This window comes from Brachyhypopomus gauderio, unplaced genomic scaffold (genome assembly GCF_052324685.1).
Source record: "Brachyhypopomus gauderio isolate BG-103 unplaced genomic scaffold, BGAUD_0.2 sc221, whole genome shotgun sequence".
In the NCBI taxonomy this organism is placed as follows: domain Eukaryota; kingdom Metazoa; phylum Chordata; class Actinopteri; order Gymnotiformes; family Hypopomidae; genus Brachyhypopomus; species Brachyhypopomus gauderio.
Genome location: NW_027507042.1, coordinates 33,603 through 55,000, shown reverse-complemented (window position 1 = coordinate 55,000; position 21,398 = coordinate 33,603). Strand labels below are relative to the sequence as shown.

The following is a 21,398-nucleotide window of genomic DNA, read 5'->3' as shown; positions in this document are numbered from 1 at the left end:
ACACGTGCACTCTTAGTTTTAGGGAGATGGGGACATTAAAACACGTGCACTCTTAGTTTTAGGGAGATGGGGGGACATTAAACACGTGCACTCTTAGTTTTAGGGAGATGGGGACATTAAAACACGTGCACTCTTAGTTTTAGGGAGATGGGGACATTAAACACGTGCACTCTTAGTTTTAGGGAGATGGGGACATTAAAACACGTGCACTCTTAGTTTTAGGGAGATGGGGGGACATTAAACACGTGCACTCTTAGTTTTAGGGAGATGGGGACATTAAAACACGTGCACTCTTAGTTTTAGGGAGATGGGGACATTAAAACACGTGCACTCTTAGTTTTAGGGAGATGGGGGGACATTAAACACGTGCACTCTTAGTTTTAGGGAGATGGGGGGACATTAAACATGTGCACTCTTAGTTTTAGGGAGATGGGGGACAATAAAACACATGCACTCTTAGTTTTAGGGAGATGGGGACATTAAAACACGTGCACTCTTAGTTTTAGGGAGATGGGGACATTAAACACGTGCACTCTTAGTTTTAAGGAGATGGAGGGACATTAAAACACGTGCACTCTTAGTTTTAGGGAGATGGGGGGACATTAAACACGTGCACTCTTAGTTTTAGGGAGATGGGGACATTAAACACGTGCACTCTTAGTTTTAGGGAGATGGGGACATTAAAGACGTGCACTCTTAGTTTTAGGGAGATGGGGACATTAAAACACGTGCACTCTTAGTTTTAGGGAGATGGGGGGACATTAAACACGTGCACTCTTAGTTTTAGGGAGATGGGGGGACATTAAACATGTGCACTCTTAGTTTTAGGGAGATGGGGGACAATAAAACACATGCACTCTTAGTTTTAGGGAGATGGGGACATTAAAGACGTGCACTCTTAGTTTTAGGGAGATGGGGACATTAAAACACGTGCACTCTTAGTTTTAGGGAGATGGGGACATTAAACACGTGCACTCTTAGTTTTAGGGAGATGGGGACATTAAAGACGTGCACTCTTAGTTTTAGGGAGATGGGGACATTAAAACACGTGCACTCTTAGTTTTAGGGAGATGGGGACATTAAACACGTGCACTCTTAGTTTTAGGGAGATGGGGACATTAAAACACGTGCACTCTTAGTTTTAGGGAGATGGGGGGACATTAAACACGTGCACTCTTAGTTTTAGGGAGATGGGGACATTAAAACACGTGCACTCTTAGTTTTAGGGAGATGGGGGACATTAAAACACGTGCACTCTTAGTTTTAGGGAGATGGGGGGACATTAAACACGTGCACTCTTAGTTTTAGGGAGATGGGGACATTAAAACACGTGCACTCTTAGTTTTAGGGAGATGGGGACATTAAACACGTGCACTCTTAGTTTTAAGGAGATGGGGGACATTAAAACACATGCACTCTTAGTTTTAGGGAGATGGGGACATTAAAGACGTGCACTCTTAGTTTTAGGGAGATGGGGACATTAAAACACGTGCACTCTTAGTTTTAGGGAGATGGGGACATTAAACACGTGCACTCTTAGTTTTAGGGAGATGGGGACATTAAAACACGTGCACTCTTAGTTTTAGGGAGATGGGGGACATTAAACACGTGCACTCTTAGTTTTAGGGAGATGGGGGACATTAAAACACGTGCACTCTTAGTTTTAGGGAGATGGGGACATTAAAACACGTGCACTCTTAGTTTTAGGGAGATGGGGACATTAAACACGTGCACTCTTAGTTTGAAGGAGATGGGGGACATTAAAACACATGCACTCTTAGTTTTAGGGAGATGGGGACATTAAAGACGTGCACTCTTAGTTTTAGGGAGATGGGGACATTAAAACACGTGCACTCTTAGTTTTAGGGAGATGGGGACATTAAACACGTGCACTCTTAGTTTTAGGGAGATGGGGACATTAAACACGTGCACTCTTAGTTTTAGGGAGATGGGGACATTAAACACGTGCACTCTTAGTTTTAGGGAGATGGGGACATTAAAACACGTGCACTCTTAGTTTTAGGGAGATGGGGGGACATTAAACACGTGCACTCTTAGTTTTAGGGAGATGGGGACATTAAAACACGTGCACTCTTAGTTTTAGGGAGATGGGGGGACATTAAACACGTGCACTCTTAGTTTTAGGGAGATGGGGGGACATTAAACACGTGCACTCTTAGTTTTAGGGAGATGGGGGGACATTAAACACGTGCACTCTTAGTTTTAGGGAGATGGGGACATTAAAACACGTGCACTCTTAGTTTTAGGGAGATGGGGACATTAAACACGTGCACTCTTAGTTTTAAGGAGATGGAGGGACATTAAAACACGTGCACTCTTAGTTTTAGGGAGATGGGGGGACATTAAACACGTGCACTCTTAGTTTTAGGGAGATGGGGACATTAAACACGTGCACTCTTAGTTTTAGGGAGATGGGGGGACATTAAACACGTGCACTCTTAGTTTTAGGGAGATGGGGACATTAAAACACGTGCACTCTTAGTTTTAGGGAGATGGGGACATTAAACACGTGCACTCTTAGTTTTAAGGAGATGGGGGACATTAAAACACGTGCACTCTTAGTTTTAGGGAGATGGGGACATTAAAGACGTGCACTCTTAGTTTTAGGGAGATGGGGACATTAAACACGTGCACTCTTAGTTTTAGGGAGATGGGGACATTAAAACACGTGCACTCTTAGTTTTAGGGAGATGGGGGACATTAAACACGTGCACTCTTAGTTTTAGGGAGATGGGGACATTAAAACACGTGCACTCTTAGTTTTAGGGAGATGGGGGGACATTAAACACGTGCACTCTTAGTTTTAGGGAGATGGGGGGACATTAAACACGTGCACTCTTAGTTTTAGGGAGATGGGGGACAATAAAACACATGCACTCTTAGTTTTAGGGAGATGGAGGGACATTAAAACACGTGCACTCTTAGTTTTAGGGAGATGGGGGACATTAAACACGTGCACTCTTAGTTTTAGGGAGATGGGGACATTAAACACGTGCACTCTTAGTTTTAGGGAGATGGGGACATTAAACACGTGCACTCTTAGTTTTAGGGAGATGGAGGGACATTAAAACACGTGCACTCTTAGTTTTAGGGAGATGGGGACATTAATACACGTGCACTCTTAGTTTTAGGGAGATGGGGGACATTAAAACACGTGCACTCTTAGTTTTAGGGAGATGGGGGACATTAAACACGTGCACTCTTAGTTTTAGGGAGATGGAGGACATTAAAACACGTGCACTCTTAGTTTTAGGGAGATGGGGACATTAAAACACGTGCACTCTTAGTTTTAGGGAGATGGGGACATTAAAACACGTGCACTCTTAGTTTTAGGGAGATGGGGGGACATTAAACACATGCACTCTTAGTTTTAGGGAGATGGGGGGACATTAAACACGTGCACTCTTAGTTTTAGGGAGATGGGGACATTAAAACACGTGCACTCTTAGTTTTAGGGAGATGGGGGGACATTAAACACGTGCACTCTTAGTTTTAGGGAGATGTGCGGTGACTCGTGACTCTGCCTGGTGAAGTTAATGTGAATTTATGATGCCATTACAGGACTCCATTATGTTTTTTTACGCATGGCCAACAAGCTAGATCACTGATGAAGATACGATCAAGAGAGAGACAGAGAAGAGAGAGTGTGTGTGTGAGTGTGTGTGTGTGTGTGTCTGTGCATGTGTGTGTGTGTGTGTGTGTGTGTGTGTGTGTGCATGTGTGTGTGTATGTGAACAGGGGACCCTTTATTTTCTTTTTATGTTACTGTTGACAGGAATGCAGTTAAATGTCTATGGAAGATGCAAATGAGAGTCTTTAGGTCTTTAGGTACCGCTTTGGCCTTTTGAATAGGTTTGGTATCGTGGTTTCATATCCAGAACTCTCAGAGCCAAATGTAACATTACTGACTCGCTGTGATCCAGACTTCTGTCAGTCTGGATGCATTTGAACACACACACACACACACACACACACACACACACACTCACACACACACACCACCAGCACCAGCACCAGCACCGCCCCCTCACTGCCAGCACCGCCCCCATCACCCATCAGCAACTCCCCCCCTCACCCACTAGTGCCACCCCTTGACCTCTGACCCCACGTGATGAGCACCGCTGGCGGTCCACCGGGTCCTTTGGGCACTTAACGCGGTCACATTTGCGTTGGCATGTGTGTGGCGTTGGGTGTTTAATCTGGGTGAAGTGGAGGGGCAGACACGGCTCGCTCGTCAGGACACAGAGCGGGAACAAACCACAGGACACCAGCCCAAATGGCACCAGGAAATCGTTGAAATCCGCCGGCAACTTTTGCAGACTTCCAGGGCTTATCAACAAAGGGTCCTCGCCAAACTCGGCACAGAGACGTAGAAAGTAGCAGCAGGGTTCTTTAAAGTTTATCTCTGCTGGGCCTTCTTATCAAGACAGGTCTTCATCTGCTGACTTTAGCAGGGACCAGGAGGGGGCGGGGCTAGGAGGGGGCGGGGCAGAGTTTTGTGAGGCAGGTGAGGGAGGATCTCTATCATCTAGCTTCCAGGAAGAAACGGAGTAGATTAGCTCTGGGAGGTTTGCAGGATACAGGAGCTCAGAGAGACTGAGGTCACTCCTACACAGCAGAGTCTTGGTCGCTCTGGAAAACGTCACGTTTCCAAAGCACTGAAGCTTTTTCCTTTGTGGACTGGAGCAGCAGAATTGAACAAGCAGCAGACAAACTTTGTAGATTCCAAGAAGATGAACGTTTGAGCCAAACCGCCACGGTGTCAGTGTGTCGTTGTGACAGGACGCTGAAGATCAGTGTTATTACAGTGTCCAGCTCCCGTTTGCTCTGCTGGCTGTAGCGGAGGGGGCGGGGGAGGAGGCGGGGCTTGTGTACATTTGCAGATGACGGACTTCCTCTCGTTTGTTCACCTTTGCTAATGCACGCCACATATTAATAATGATCTGAGAAGAAAGGTCACCATATCCCAACATTCCTTGCAGTGCATGGTGTCTCCGTTTCTTCTGGAGTGTATGTGTGTGTGTGTGTGCGTGTATGTATGTGTGTGTGTGTGTGTGTGTGTATGTGTGTGTGTGTGTGTGTGTGTGTGTGTGTGTGTGTGTGTGTGTGTGTGTATGTGTGTGTGTGTGTGTGTGTGTGTGTGTGTATGTGTGTGTGTGTGTGTGTGTGTGTGTGTGTGTGTGTATGTGTGTGTGTGTGTGTGTGTGTATGTGTGTGTGTGTGTGTGTGTATGTGTGTGTGTGTGTATGTGTGTGTATGTGTGTGTGTGTGTGTGTATGTGTATGTGTGTGTGTGTGTGTGTATGTGTGTGTGTGTGTGTGTGTGTGTGTGTATGTATGTGTGTGTGTGTGTGTGTGTGTGTGTGTGTGTGTGTGTGTGTGTGTGTGTGTGTGTATGTGTGTGTGTGTGTGTGTGTGCGTGTTCCGTGCTCTGAGGATCCTGTCCAGCATCATCAGTTCACAGATCCAGCAACAGTCGCCTTAACGTAAACAATGTGGCCTTAACGTAAACGGTGTGGCCTTAACGTAAACAGTGTGGCCTTAACGTAAACAATGTGGACTTAACGTAAACAGTGTGGCCTTAACGTAAACAGTGTGGACTTAACGTAAACAATGTGGACTTAACGTAAACAGTGTGGCCTTAACGTAAACAGTGTGGACTTAACATAAACAGTGTGCCCTTAACGTAAACAATGTGGACTTAACATAAACAGTGTGGCCTTAACGTAAACAATGTGGACTTAACGTAAACAGTGTGGCCTTAACGTAAACAATGTGGACTTAACGTAGACAGTGTGGCCTTAACGTAAACAATGTGGCCTTAATGTAAACAGTGTGGCCTTAACGTAAACAGTGTGGCCTTAACGTAAACAATGTGGACTTAACGTAAACAGTGTGTACTTGTTATCAAGTCAGTCAAGCCCAGTTTATTCATATCTCTATTAAACACTCATTCTCACCATGCAGCTACACACGTGTCTAGACAAGGGAAACCTTCTCTGGAACACATAAAAGCTCTAAAACAATATCTAATGTTTTCAATTTTCTCATTGTCATTCATAGTCATTATTACTATACAATGCTGGAATCTCAGCACAGCTAATTTGAAATCTGGGCTTATTTTCGTTATCATAGCTTCATCTCTTTCGAGAGATAAAGATATCAGTGTTTATTTCTCTATAGAGAGTTTGTGCGGTATTACGCTCGTTTCTGTAGTTAACACTTTTCCTCCAGGTGAGTTCAGGAGAGGCTTTGTGGGTTGAGCTGGTAGCAGAACCTGCTGGAGTTGCAGCGAGAATGATCTCTTGTTCCTCCTCTTCTAGCGAGAAGCTGTGTGGTCAGTTCAAGGGGTTTCTGACGCAGCTTTGACAGTGTTGTGAATCACCGATTATGAAATCTACTGGAATAGAGCATCACACTCCAGCGTTAACCCACAGCTGTGTCTTGAAATCTAATCTTGAAGCTGATGGTCTATTAAAAGACACTCACACACACAAGAAAATAATTGTTCAGGATCAAGATCCAATTCCATTTCTCCCACCTTTAACAATATCTTTGGACATGCTCTGTGGCATTTTGTAGAGTTTTTTTTTTTTGTTTTGCGATATGTCACTGTTATAAAAAGCTTTCTTAGAAATATCACCTGTGCGTGTTGTGAGAGAGAGAGGTCTGAACTGAGTGACGTGAAAGTTTCACATGAAGCTTATTATGAGTTAGATCAGACGTTCTCTGTGCCGCCTCGATCTGAAACCTGCCATGTGTTTCATTTATATGTGCTCCGCTCAGACATGGTATAGTATCAGAGGCCCATGCTTAATGGTGCGGTTCTCAGGTCTACCAGAGCCCAAACTGTAGGATAGTTCATCCCTCTGGTTACCTGATATGGTTTTATAAATGTTAAAATGACACAATAACAATGGCTTTTGTGCACTTAGATCTAGATAGATGGAATTTGTTTTGTTGAATATAGTTCAGTGTTTTGGTAGCTTTCCTTGTTAAGAAAGACTCACACTATTGTGTTATAGACCATAGACCAGATATGATTCCTGAGCTAACAGCGCTGTGTTCAGAGCGCTGCTCTCCTGAGTGCACCCGTTAAATTCTAGTTTCCAGGGTCAACACACTGTTTCCAGCCTCGTGGAGCAGGTGACTGGCTTTCCTTCAATCTGCCAGTGCCTGAGATGTGTGTTCAGAACGAGCAAATGTATGAAAATCGTCGTGCGTTGCGATTTTCGCTGTTCCGAGCAGCCTCCCACTGAGGTGTGAATTGAGTTTGGGTTTGAACATGTCAGCCAAAGGCGCCGTGTGTATAGACTTCCAGCGGGCTTCACTTGATCAGTGCGTATCAGAACGACACGTCTACTGACCAGGGCCATGCGGGACTCACCAAACAGGAAAGACCGAGCCACGCATCACGTTCCAGAGCTGATCTGGGACCTGTGTCCCGCCGCCTGCTTGCACTCGAACGTGGCCGTGTGTACAAGGAAGGACCTGATCGCAGACCTGCTAACACAGGGGGGCTGTGCCTGTAGGACAGATATGATCTCTGCAGCAGATGTCAGGGCGGTCTTGCGGGCTTGGGTCTCCACGTGTTTACACCAAGCGTGTACTGACGAAACGTGCTCTCCATGTGCTGAGGTTAGTAGCTACACCGGTGGTTGAATACGGAATCGCCTGTCCAGAGATGGGAGCAACAAACAAGTCTGTCTCAAAATGGCACACGTGTTGCTGATCACGTGTGACTCACGTGACTCTCCGCCTTGTCCCCGGGGAGCACGTTACAGTGTCGTGGCTGGTATGGGGTGCAGCTGAAGAGTGCATGATGGCAGTGTGAACACACCCGTGGATGAGTGCAGTGTGAACACACCCGTGGTTGAGTGCAGTGTGAACACACCAGTAGAAAAGGAGTGTGTCCTTCTGGAGGAGGGGGAAACGGTGAAGCTGACATCTCTTCCACACCTCACTGTGGGAGCTGTCTCAGTCTCAATATCTTGAAATGGTGATTTATCTCTCTATCTCTTTCTCTCTCTCTCCCTCACACACACACACACCCACACACACACACACACACACACACACACACACACACACACACACACACACTTTTTCTCATGCCTTCTCACCCTGTCTCTCTCTCTCACCTTCTCACTTCATGCCACACTGTCGATGTGTAGTGTGATTGGGGCACACAGGATGATCTGATTAGCGGGCTCCTATCCCTTTATCACGCATGTCTACACGCTACGCTACACGTTACACGTGCTACACAGCATCCACTGTGCACCACACACACTGTGCCACTACACACACTACAACATTTCGCATGCTGTGCTCTATATGCATTGAATGCTTTGCAAATGACCGCTATCATAAATGCCTCACGCTGCCCCGGGCAGCTGTATGTGTCCTTGTCCGACCCCTACGGAGACTGAGTTCGCTCCCGAGGTGTCAATTCCAGGTTCAGAAAGTAAAAGTCCTCACCAGGATTTTGCTCAGGCTTCCTTTTACTTTCTGAACCTGGAATTGACACCTCTGGTTAGCTCTGAGTTAGCCTGAGGTAGCCAGAGTTAGCCCTGAGTTAGCATGAGTTAGCCTGAGGTATCTAGAGTTAGCCCTGAGTTAGCCCTGAGTTAGCATGAGTTAGCCAGAGTTAGCCCTGAGTTAGCCCTGAGTTAGCCTGAGGTATCTAGAGTTAGCCTGAGTTAGCAGGCAAGCGTGTGAACGTATTAACAGACCCAGAGACCCTGGCCGCGGCCTGCCTGTGGCTGTGGTGGTTTCCATGGAGGGCATCTGGGGTTAGGTGTGCTCCAGACAAGCGTGGGGTCACCTCCGCATGGTTCTGATCCACCGCGCGTGATGGGGAAGGCTGGCCCGTGGGGAGCCCGTCTTCAACACCTCCAGGCATAGCAGCTACGAGGTCCATATCAGCGTGCTGACAAGTGTGTAGGATGTTTTTGTAGCGCACGGAGGTGTTGTTTTGTGTATTTATAATAAAACAGAAAAGATGAGCAATATTGAACTGCATGCTCTGGGATTCAGGGTACAGTGAGATACAATAACATAAAAAGATGAACAAGGGAAACGGACAATCAGCTCTCCTGCAGCATAGTGTAATAGAGTTCAATAGAGTTTAATAGAGTTTAATAGAGTTTAATATTACAAATATTTCATAGTCTGTACAAAAGGACAGAATGGCAGCTAATGGCATGTAAATACTGTAATAATGAGTGTTATGTTGCTGTGTGGGTTTTCTGGGGTTAGTGGGGGTAGATCACACACAGTCTGCTGTATAATATATAATACCTACGATGTCCTGCTGTGTCAGCACTAGAGGCAGCGGTAAGAATCCAGGCCACCGTGGGTGGGTATTGGGGGCGGGGCATGTTGGCTAGGGGCGGGGCATGCCACCTTGAGAAGGAGATCTGGAGGAAGAATCCGAACACAGCGGTGGTTCAGCTCACTCTTCAGTGTGGGTCGAGGCTCACATTTGTCACGCTGTTTGGCTGTAGACCAGGCGGACGGGTCCTGCTCGACGATCCTGTCCTCATACATCTCGCCTGGGCTGAATTTTCCTGTTGGGCCACCTAATGAGTAACCAGCAGAGTAACTGACTGGGTCTGAATGAGCGTATGTCAGAAGAGTGCTGTTAGCGCATGTCTTTCCACATTCATACATGTAGGCTAAATCCTGTTCTGGAGGTAAACGGAAATAGAATGGTATTAGTTCTAATATCGTATCAGTAAATACACGTTAAGCCCACAGTCACAGTCACGTGAAGTCAGTCAAATACAGACAGCCATGGACAAGTTAACTCAATGTTCAAGTCATGTGACAATGTGTGATCTTACTGTGTATGGATGTAGTCTATGGATTATGACTTGCAGTGTGTATATGTGTGTATGTGTGTGTGTGTGTGTGTGTGTGTGTGTGTGTGTGTGCATTTGCATGTGCGTGTGTGCAAGCGTGCGTGTCTGTGTGTGTGTGTGTGTGTGTGTGTGTGTGTGTGTGCATGTGCATGTGTGCATGCATGCGTGTGTGTGTGTGTATGTGTGTGTGCACGTGCATGGTGTGTGTGTGTGTGTGTGTGTGTGTGTGTGCATGTGCATGTGTGCATGCGTGCGTGTCTGTGTGTGTGTGTGTGTGTGTGTGTGTGCTAAATCCATCTCCGAGCTCCTGAAGTGTTTTGCCACAGAAGGAAGCCCAACCTGACTGTGATATTCAGCTCATTCAGAACACACTGCTCTGGTTTGGCTAATGATTATTTGGCCTTTTTACATGATGGTGGTTAGGACATCATTATTAAAGCATTGCCATGTTGCTGTGTGTGTGTGTGTGTGTGTGTGTGTGTGTGCATGTGCATGCGTGTGAGGGTGTGTGTGTGTGTGTGTGTGTGTGTGTGAGGGTGTGTGTGTGTGTGTGTGTGGTTGTGCATGTGCATGCGTGTGAGGGTGTGTGTGTGTGTGTGTGTGTGTGCGTGCATGTGCATGTGTGTGAGGGTGTGTGTGTGTGTGTGCGTGCACATGCATGCGTGTGAGGGTGTGTGTGTGTGTGTGTGTGTGTGCGTGCACGTGCATGCGTGTGAGGGTGTGTGTGTGTGTGTGTGTGTGTGTGCGTGCCCATGCATGCGTGTGAGGGTGTGTGTGTGTGTGTGTGTGCGTGCACGTGCATGCGTGTGAGGGTGTGTGTGTGTGTGTGTGTGTGTGCGTGCACGTGCATGCGTGTGAGGGTGTGTGTGTGTGTGTGTGTGTGTGTGTGTGTGCGTGCACGTGCATGCGTGTGAGGGTGTGTGTGTGTGTGTGTGCGTGCACGTGCATGCGTGTGAGGGTGTGTGTGTGTGTGTGTGTGTGTGTGTGTGTGTGTGTGTGTGTGTGCAAGGCTGTCCTGCGGTGTGTCAGAAGTTCTGTGTCATCATCTCCAAGGTCTGGGCGTGAGGTGTTACCCTGGTGCTGCCGTGTCAGGAAACACTGCTGCCAGGTTTGCGCTGGCGTCTGTTAGTCCGTTAGATCCGGCGCTGGAAGGTCCGGTGCTTTGGAAGGTCATTCCCTCCGAACACGGCTGGGGGCGGCTCAGCCATGCCAGACGCTCACAGACTCCCTCCCCAGCAGTGCTCCACGCCCAGACCTTCTCCTGCACTTCAGCCTCCCTGCCATGTGTTAGCATGCTATGCTAGGTGGGGAAAGAGAGGTGTTCGGCTGTTTGGCACAGAGAGGAGAGAGAGAGAGAGAGAGAGAGGAGAGGAGAGAGAGAGAGAGAGAGGAGAGAGAGAGAGAGGAGAGAGAGAGAGAGAGAGAGAGAGAGAGAGAGAGAGAGAGAGAGAGAGAGAGAGAGAGAGAGAGAGAGAGAGAGAGAGAGAGAGAGAGAGATGCTCTTGGCTTATAAGCCCCCTTGGTATTCTCCACCTCTGAGATCAGAACCCGTCCTGTTCAGCTCATGAGAGAAGCCAAACCCCCGTGTGGATACTTTGGCTCAAGACAAGCATGGCTATTGGCTGGACACTCAGTGGGCGGAGCTAAGAGTGAAGGGGCGTTGGAACTGTGGCCCGACTGGAAGAAAGTCTTTGTGTCGCTCTGTCCAGCTGAAGTCTGTATTTTAAGGTGATTTGAGTCTCTGTGTATATGTGTGTGTGTGTGTGTGTGAGAGAGAGAGAGAGGAGAGAGAGAGAGAGAGAGAGAGAGAGAGAGAGAGAGAGCGAGAGAGAGAGAGAGAGAGAGAAAGAGAGAGAGTGAGAGAGTGAGTGAGAGTGAGAGCATTTGTATGTGTGTGACAGAGAAAGACCAAGAGTAGGAATAACTCTAAAGAAAGCATATGAATCATTATAAAGAAAATAGGAATAATTCTAAATAAGTAATAATTCTAGCTACTTCTTGAATCAGTCGGTGCTGTTGGTACTGTCCTTGTTCAGTATGATCCTGTCAGCAAAATCTGTAAAAAGTTCAGGTTGTGACCTTCAGTGAGCTTCATTTATTTATTTATGACACAACATGATGTTTGGTTATTTTGCGGGAGTACATGAAAATACAACAGATCTGCTATCATGTGCTCTCAGCATGCTGTGCTGCTGGCTGACCTTTGACCCCTCCCAGGCTGGACTTCCTGTGCCTACAAACCACAAGGCGTGGGGAGAGAAGACCAGACCCAGACACAAACACAGACCCAGACACAGGCACAGACACAGGCACAGACACAAACATATACACAGACCCAGACACAGGCACTGACACAGGCACAGACACAAACATATACACAGACCCCAGACACAGCCACAGACACAGGCACAGACACAAACATATACACAGACCCAGACACAGCCACAGACACAGACATATACACAGACCCAGACACAGGCACAGACACAAACACAGACCCAGACACAGCCACAGACACAGGCACAGACACAAACATATACACAGACCCAGACACAGGCACTGACACAGACACAGGCACAGACACAAACACAGACCCAGACACAGCCACAGACACAGGCACAGACACAAACATATACACAGACCCAGACACAGCCACAGACACAGACATATACACAGACCCAGACACAGGCACTGACACAGGCACAGACACAAACATATACACAGACCCAGACACAGGCACTGACACAGACAGAGGCACAGACACAAACACAGACAGACACATGCACATACACAGACACATGCACACACACAGACACATGCACAGACACAAACACAGACCCAGACACAGGCACTGACACAGACAGAGGCACAGACACAAACACAGACAGACACATGCACATACACAGACACATGCACAGACACAAACACAGACCCAGACACAGGCACAAACCCAGACACATACACAGACATATACACAGACCCCAGTCACAGGCCCAAACACATACTCAGACACATACACAGCCATATACACATACACAGATACAAACACAGAGACACATACACAAACACATGTGCAGACACATAAACAGACACATACACAGACACATACAGTAATACCCCAAAGATTCGCACTTCTGAATCTGTAGCTTTTATTTATTTATTTTTGCATTTCATACCCTATTGTAAGCAAAGAAAATGGTTGTCAGTGTCTCATAGAAAATGTGCTCACAAGCAGTGAGTTGACCATAATTTTATTGTACGCAAAGGAAATGGTAGCATGGCACTCAGTGTCTCATAGAAAAATGCGCTCATGAGAGTTCAACGTCTCAGAGAAGACGCAGGAGAGCACACAGTGGTGGACAGTAGATGTACATGTTCATACAGTATGAACACTGTATATGTTTACATTTACCTGTACAATTTTAAGGTAAATTACAACATAAATGTTTAAGTGAACTTGGAGTGTTTTTAGGGTTTAACATGTAAAGATAGACCTTTAAAGGCCTCTGTTATTGTCCGACCAAAATTCCCACACATTTCCGAAATTGCTAAGGGGTCTAGGAACATAATCTCTCTAGGACGGGAGTATTACTTTACACAATAGACACATATTGTGTTCGTGTGCCAGACACAAACACAGACACAGGTGTAAACACATACACAGAGCCAGACACACATATACAGATTCAGCCACAGAGTCAATCACAAATATACACAGGCTCAGTCACAGAGTCAGACATAGATACAAGTACACACACAGACACAGATACAGGTACACCACATATACACAGACACAGATACAGGTACAGACACAGATACAGGTACACACATATACACACACACAGATAGAGGTACACACATAGACACAGATACAGATACACACATAGACACAGACACAGGTACACACAGAGACACAGATACAGGTACACACACAGATACAGATACCACACATAGACACAGACACAGATACAGATACAGGTACACACACAGACACAGATACAGATACACACAGACACAGATACAGGTACACATACAGATACAGATACAGGTACACACCCAGACACATATACAGATACAGGTACACACACAGACACATATACAGATACAGGTACACACAGAGACACAGATACAGGTACACACACAGACACAGATAGAGATACACACATAGACACAGATACAGGAACACACATTGACACAGATACAGATACACACATAGACACAGATACAGGTACACACATAGACACAGATACAGATACACACATAGACACAGATACAGGTACACACATAGACACAGATACAGGTACACACATAGACACAGATACAGATACACACATAGACACAGATACAGGTACACACAGACACAGATACAGATACACACATAGACACAGATACAGATACACACAGACACAGATACAGGTACACACATAGACACAAATACAGGTACACACATAGACACAGATACAGATACACACATAGACACAGATACAGGTACACACATAGACACAAATACAGGTACACACATAGACACAGATACAGATACACACAAAGACACAGATACACACATAGACACAGATACAGATACACACAAAGACACAGATACAGATAGACACATAGACACAGATACAGGTACACACCATAGACACAGACACAGCCTGGCCCTGATGACAGGAGGCAAGAGCTCAGCTTTAATCAGAGACAGCTGCATGAACCACACACACACACACGCACACACACACGCACACACACACACACACACACACACACACACACACACACACACACACACACACACACACACACACACACACACACACACACACACACTCTTACCAGGTCTGTAATCCAGACTTGGCTTCCGAGTGGTGCTGGAGTTTTTAGGCTGGCCTTCTTGGGTGGGCAGTCATCTAGTGTGAGGGCCCTTGGAAAGAACACACACACACACACACACACACACACACACACACACACACACACACACACACACACACACACACACACACACACACACACACACATGCACACACACACACACACACACACATCCAGTGTGAGGGCCCTTGGAAAGCCACAGTGAGCCGAATGTTTTTCTTGGCCACCAGCTTCAAACACATTGGGCTTCGCCCCAAATTAAAGGTCCATCTGAGTGGTCTGGTGTTCCAGAAGGGCAGAGAACCAGCCAGGGAATGTTTAGTCTCCGCTTAATGGCATTTTTAATCGACTCTTCAACAATACCCCTCAATATCCTCAACACTACCCCTCAATACCCTCAACACTACCCTCAACACTACCCCTCAATATCCTCAACACTACCCCTCAACACTACCCCTCAATACCCTCAACACTACCCCTCAATATCCTCAACACTACCCCTCAACACTACTACATAACACACACTACTACATAACACCCTCAACACTACCCCAGCAACACTACCCCTTATATCCTCAACACTACCGCCTCAACACTACCCCCTCATATCCTCAACACTACCCTCAACACTACTACATACACCTCAACACTACCCCTCAACAACTACGTCCCCTCATTATCCTCAACACTACCCTCAATATCCTCATAACCTACTCCCTCAACACTACTACATTACACCCTCAACACTACTCCACAACACCCTCGACACTACCCCTCAATACCCTCTACACTACCCCTCAACACTACTACATAACACCCTCAACACTACTCCACAACACCCTCAACACTACCCCCTCAACACCGCCCCGCAACACGACTCCACAACACCCTCAACACTACCCCTCAACACTACTCCACAACACCGCTCAACACTAACCCCCTCATCACTACTACATAACACCCCTCAAACCTACCCCACAACACTACTACATAACACCCTCAACACTACCCCACAACACCCTCAACACTACCAACTCACACTACTACATACACCCTCAACACTACCCACAACACTACTACCATAACCCTCAACACTACGCCCCACAACACCACCCCCCGCAACACTACTACATAACACCCTCAACACTACCCCTTAACACTACTCCACAAACACCCTCAACACTATCCCTCAACACTACTACATAACACCCTCAACCAGACCTCCTCGACACTACTCCACAACACCCTCAACACTACCCTCAACACTACCCCACAACACCGCCCCTCAACACTACTACATAACACCCTCAACACTACTCACAACACCCTCAACACTACCCCACAACACTAACTCATAACACCCTCAACACTACCCCTCACACTACCCCACAACACTACTACACAATACCCTCGAACACTACCCCACAACTCTGCCCCTCAACACTACTACATAACACCGCTCAACACGTACTACAGTATCTCCCGCAACACGTCCCCAGAAACACTACTACATAAACACCCTCCACACGTACCCCACAACACCGCCCCCTCAACACTACTACAGTAACACCCTCAACACGTACTCCACAACACCCTCAACACTACTCCCACAGACACTACTACATAACCCCTCAACACTACCCCTCAACACTACCCCACAACACTACTACACATAATACCCTCAACACTACCCACTACACTGCCCCTCAACACTACTACATAACACCCTCACACTACTCATATCTCCCTCAACACTACCCCAAAACACTACTACATAACACCCTCAACACTACCCCACTACACCGCCCTCAACACAGTACTACATAACACCCTTCAACACTTCTACATACCCTCCCGCAACACTACCCCACAACACCGCCCCGCAACACTACCGTCGCACAACACCCTCAACACGACCCCTCTATAACACTACTCCACAACACCCTCAACACTACCCCTCAACACTACTAACATAACACCCTCAACACTACCCCACAACACTACTACATAACACCCTCAACACTTACCCCACAACACCCTCATCACTCCACTCAACACTACTACATAACACCCTCAACACTAGCCCCACAACACTACTCCATAACACCCGCAACACACCCCCACAACACCACCCCGCAACACTACTACATAACACCCTCAACACTACCACCTTAACACTACTCCACAACACCCTCTACACTATCCCTCAACACTACTACATAACACCCTCAACACTACCCCTCGACACGACTCCACAACACCCTCTACACTACCCCTCAACACTTACCCCACAACACCGCCCCTCAACACTACTCATAACACCCTCAACACTACTACATACCGTCCCTCAACACTACCCCCTCAACACTACCTCCACAACACCCTCACACTACCCCACTACACTACTACATAACACCCTCAACACTACCCCTCAACACTACCCACAACGACTACTACACAAGACCCTCACACTACCCCACAACACGGCCCCTCAACACTACTACATAACACCCTCAACACTACTACATATCTCCCTCAACACTACCCCAAAACACTACTACATAACACCCTCAACACTACCCCACAACACCCTCACCACTACCCCACAACACCGCCCCTCAACACTACTACATAACACCCTCAACACTACTACATACCTCCCTCAACACTACCCCACAACACTACTACATAACACCCTCAACACTACCCACAACACCCTCAACACTACCCCCACAACACAACTACATAACACCCTCAACACTACCTCACAACACCCTCAACACTACCCCACAACACCGCCCCTCAACACTACTATATAATACCCTCAACACTACTACATAACACCCTCAACACTACTCCACAACACCGTCAACACTACCCCACATCACAACTACATAACACCCTCAACACTACTCCACAACACCCTCAACACTACCCCACAACACCACCCCTCAACACTACTATTAATACCCTCAACACTACTACATAACACCCTCAACACTACTCCACAACACCCTCAACACTACCCCACAACACCACCCCGCAACACTACTAACATAACACCCTCAACACTACTCCACAACACCCTCAACACTACCCCACAACACTACCCCTCAACACTACCCCAGAACACCGCCCCTCAACACTACTATATAATACCCTCAACACTACCCCTCAAACACTACTACATAACACCCTCAACACTACCCCTCAACACCCTCAACACTCCCCTGGCTGTCTGGGGGTGTGGCCACTGATGTGTGGACTCAGGTCTTACTCCACAACACCCTCAATACTACCCCACAACACCGCCCCTCAACACTACTATATAATACCCTCAACACTACCCCTCAACACTACTACATAACACCCTCAACACTACCCCTCAACACCCTCAATACTCCCCTGGCTGTCTGGGGGTGTGGCCACTGATGTGTGGGCTCAGGTCTTACTCCCACACATGGTTCAGATATTTCATCTCTGAGATCTATAAACACGTTGGGGAGGATTCGTTATTCCGAGACTCTTCATCCCACTGTGTATGGAAGTATAAATGCACACACATAAATGTGTCCTATGCCTGTCTCATAAGCTCCTCTTCCTCCTCTTCCTCCTCTTCCTCCTCCTGCTCCTTCTCTTCCTGCCACTGCCTTCATCCTCCTCATCCTCACCCTCCTCACCCACCAGCGTGTTCAATTGGACTCACTTTTTGGGCAGGCTGCATGGAGCTGTGTGTGTGTGTGTGTGTGTGTGTGTGTGTGTGTGTGTGTGTGTGTGTGTGTGTGTGTGTGTTGTGTGTGTTTGTGTGTGTGTGGATCAGAATCTTGTGGCCTTCAAAAGGCTCCATTAATGTGTCTTCTGAAACTGAGCCAGCTGCTTCTAATCTGCTCTCCACCACATCCTTAAGTGTGTGTGTGTGTGTGTGTGTGTGTGTGTGTGTGTGTGTGTGTGAGTATGTGGGTGTGTGCACGTGTGTGCATGTGTGTGTGTGTGTGTGTGTGTAAGAGTATGTGGGTGCATGTGTGTGTGTGTGTGTATGTGTGTGTGCATATGTGTGTGTGTGGTGGTGCGTGTGTGTGTTGTGTGGTGAGTGCGTATGTGTGTATATCCTGTACCGTGGTGTTCATTGACTTCTTTGTGTTTGGTGTGTGGGTGTACACGTGTGTGTGCATGAGTATGTGTGTGTGTGTGTTTGTGTGTGCATGTGTGTGGTGTTTGAAACATTTCTGTGTGTGTGTGTTAGAAAACGTTTTTTGTGTGTGTGGTGTGTGTGTGTGTTAGAAACATTTGTGTGTGTGTGTGTGTGTGTGTGTGTGTGTGTGTGTGTGTGTGTGTGTGTGTGTGTGTGTGTGTGTGTGTATGTTAGAAACGTTTCTGTGCCACCTCTCTCTCTCTCTCTCTCTCTCTCTCTCTCTTTCTCTTATTCATGTATCCAAGAGAGCAGCATGGTGTTGTCATTAACTGTTGTCTGCCAATGGTTAGTGTTAGTGTTAGGGTTAGGGACCACCCTCACACCCTCACACATTTCCCCTCACACAGACCACCCTCATACAGTTACCCCCACACAGTTACCCTCACACAGACCACCCTCACACAGTCCCCCTCACACAGTTACCCTCACACAGACCACCCTCACACAGACCACCCTCACACAGTTACCCTCACACAGACCACCCTCACACAGTCCCCCTCACACAGACCACCCTCACACAGTCCCCCTCACACAGACCACCCTCATACAGTTACCCTCACATAGTTACCCTCACACAGACCACCCTCACACAGTCCCCCTCACACAGTTACCCTCACACAGTCCTCCTCACACCACTTTCAGTCACTCATCCTCACCCTTTCATTCACTCTGCAGATCACTCTCAGATTCACCCTCACCCACTCACAATCACTCTCTCCTACAGGTCACCCTCACCTCCTCACTCCTGCAGACTGTCCTTATGTAGACCACCCTGCTGGTGCTGTTGGGTGGGGAACTGCTACTAACTCTGGGAGAAGTTAACGACTTTCCAGCACACCGACTGCGATTCATATCACCACAGAACAGCCATTATGAAGGATTCTGCACTCAAGGAAATGAACCTGACACCCCTCTTCTCTTTCCTCTCTCTCTGCCCTTTTCACTCTCTCTTTATCTCCTCCTCTCTTTCTCTCTCTCTTTCTCTCCCTCCCCCTCTCTCTTTCTCCCCTCTCTCTTTCTCTCTCTCTCTGTCCTTCTCTCTATTTCTCTCCCCTCTTTCCTCTCTCTCTCTCTGTCTCCCTTTCTCTCTCTCCTTTTTCTCTCTCTCCCCTCTCCTCTCTCTCTCTATCCCTCTCTCCCCTCTCTGTCTCTCTCTCTCTCCTTTCTCTCTGTCTCCCTCTCTATCTCCTTTCTCTCTATCTCTTTCTCCCCTCTCTCTCTCTCTCTCTCTCTCTCTCTCCATTCTCTCTCTCTCTGCCCTTTTCTCTCTCTTTATCTCCTCTCTCTCTCTCTCTCTCTCTCCTTTCTCTCTCTCTCTCTGCCCTTTTCTCTCTCTCTTTATCTCCTCTCTCTCTCTCTCTTTCTCTCTCTCTCTCTCTCTCTCTCTCTCTCTCTCTCTATGATAATAAAGGGGATTAACTGCAGGCTGGGTGTCTGATGATGCAGGCTGTCTCGCCGGCCGTGTGTATTTGCAGACACGGCGACTAGCGGCTGGGAAAGTGCAGAGTGAGGCCACGGTGTGTAAGAACAACTTAATGTGAGCTGCTGCTAGCGGAGTGTCCCCGGGCCCCCCCACACACGCCCCAGGCTGCGTCTCCCCGGCACAGAGCGAGCGACCCGCCGCACGCCATTATGGAAATAGTGATGTTTTTATGCCTCCGGCGCTACCTTAAAACACCGACCCTGAACGCTCATCTACATGTTATATGCTTATGCAAGAAACTGTTTATATTACATGTAATTGGCTTCCAGGCATTTAGTGAAGAGGAGCGCGTTGTGTATGCTTACTTAAATATGTGTGTGTGCGTGTGTGTGTGTGTGTGTGAGTGTGTATGAATGTGTTCGGGTGTGTGAGGGTGAAGCTGTACTGTTGTACTGGTGATTTACTGGTGTGTTTTCAGTATAAGTCTGTTAGCGTATGAGTGTGTGTTTGGGTGATATGAGGTTGTTGATGTCTATTGTGCTAGATTATTGGTGTGAGCGTGTGTGGGGGTATATGTGTGTGACTGTGTGTGTGTGTGCGGTAGGGTGAGGTTGTGTGTATGTGTGTGTGTGTATGTGTGGGGGTATATGTGTGTGACTGTGTGTGTGTGTGCGGTAGGGTGAGGTTGTGTGTATGTGTATGTGTGTGTGTGTATGTGTGGGGGTATATGTGTGTGACTGTGTGTGTGTGTGCGGTAGGGTGAGGTTGTGTGTATGTGAGAGTATGAATGTGTGTGTGTGTGTGACTGTGTGTGTGTGCGGTAGGGTGAGGTTGTTGATTTCTAATATGCTGGTGAATGGTGAGAATGTGTGTGTAGGGTATGAGTGTGTGTGTGTCAGTGTGTATGTGTGAGGGTATGAATGTGTGTGTTAGTGTGTGTATGTGAGAGTATGAATGTGTGTGTGTGTGTGTGTGTGTGTGTGTGTGTGTGTGTGTGTGTGTGTGTGTGTGTGTGTGTGTTTGTGTGT

At 47.3% G+C, this 21,398-nt stretch overlaps 2 long non-coding RNA genes across 2 annotated transcripts in view; one reads left to right on the top strand and one right to left on the bottom strand.

The window, feature by feature from the left end:
- Window positions 1-21,398, top strand: part of LOC143503260 (uncharacterized) — a 46,716-nt gene that overhangs the window by 9,847 nt on the left and 15,471 nt on the right. The gene's annotated exons all lie outside the window — the stretch shown is intronic.
- On the bottom strand, window positions 9,216-19,812 carry LOC143503261 (uncharacterized). Its single transcript, XR_013127193.1, has 3 exons — window positions 19,683-19,812; window positions 14,717-14,804; window positions 9,216-9,604 (listed from the first exon to the last, which is right to left on the bottom strand). It is a non-coding gene; the product is annotated as an uncharacterized LOC143503261 (long non-coding RNA).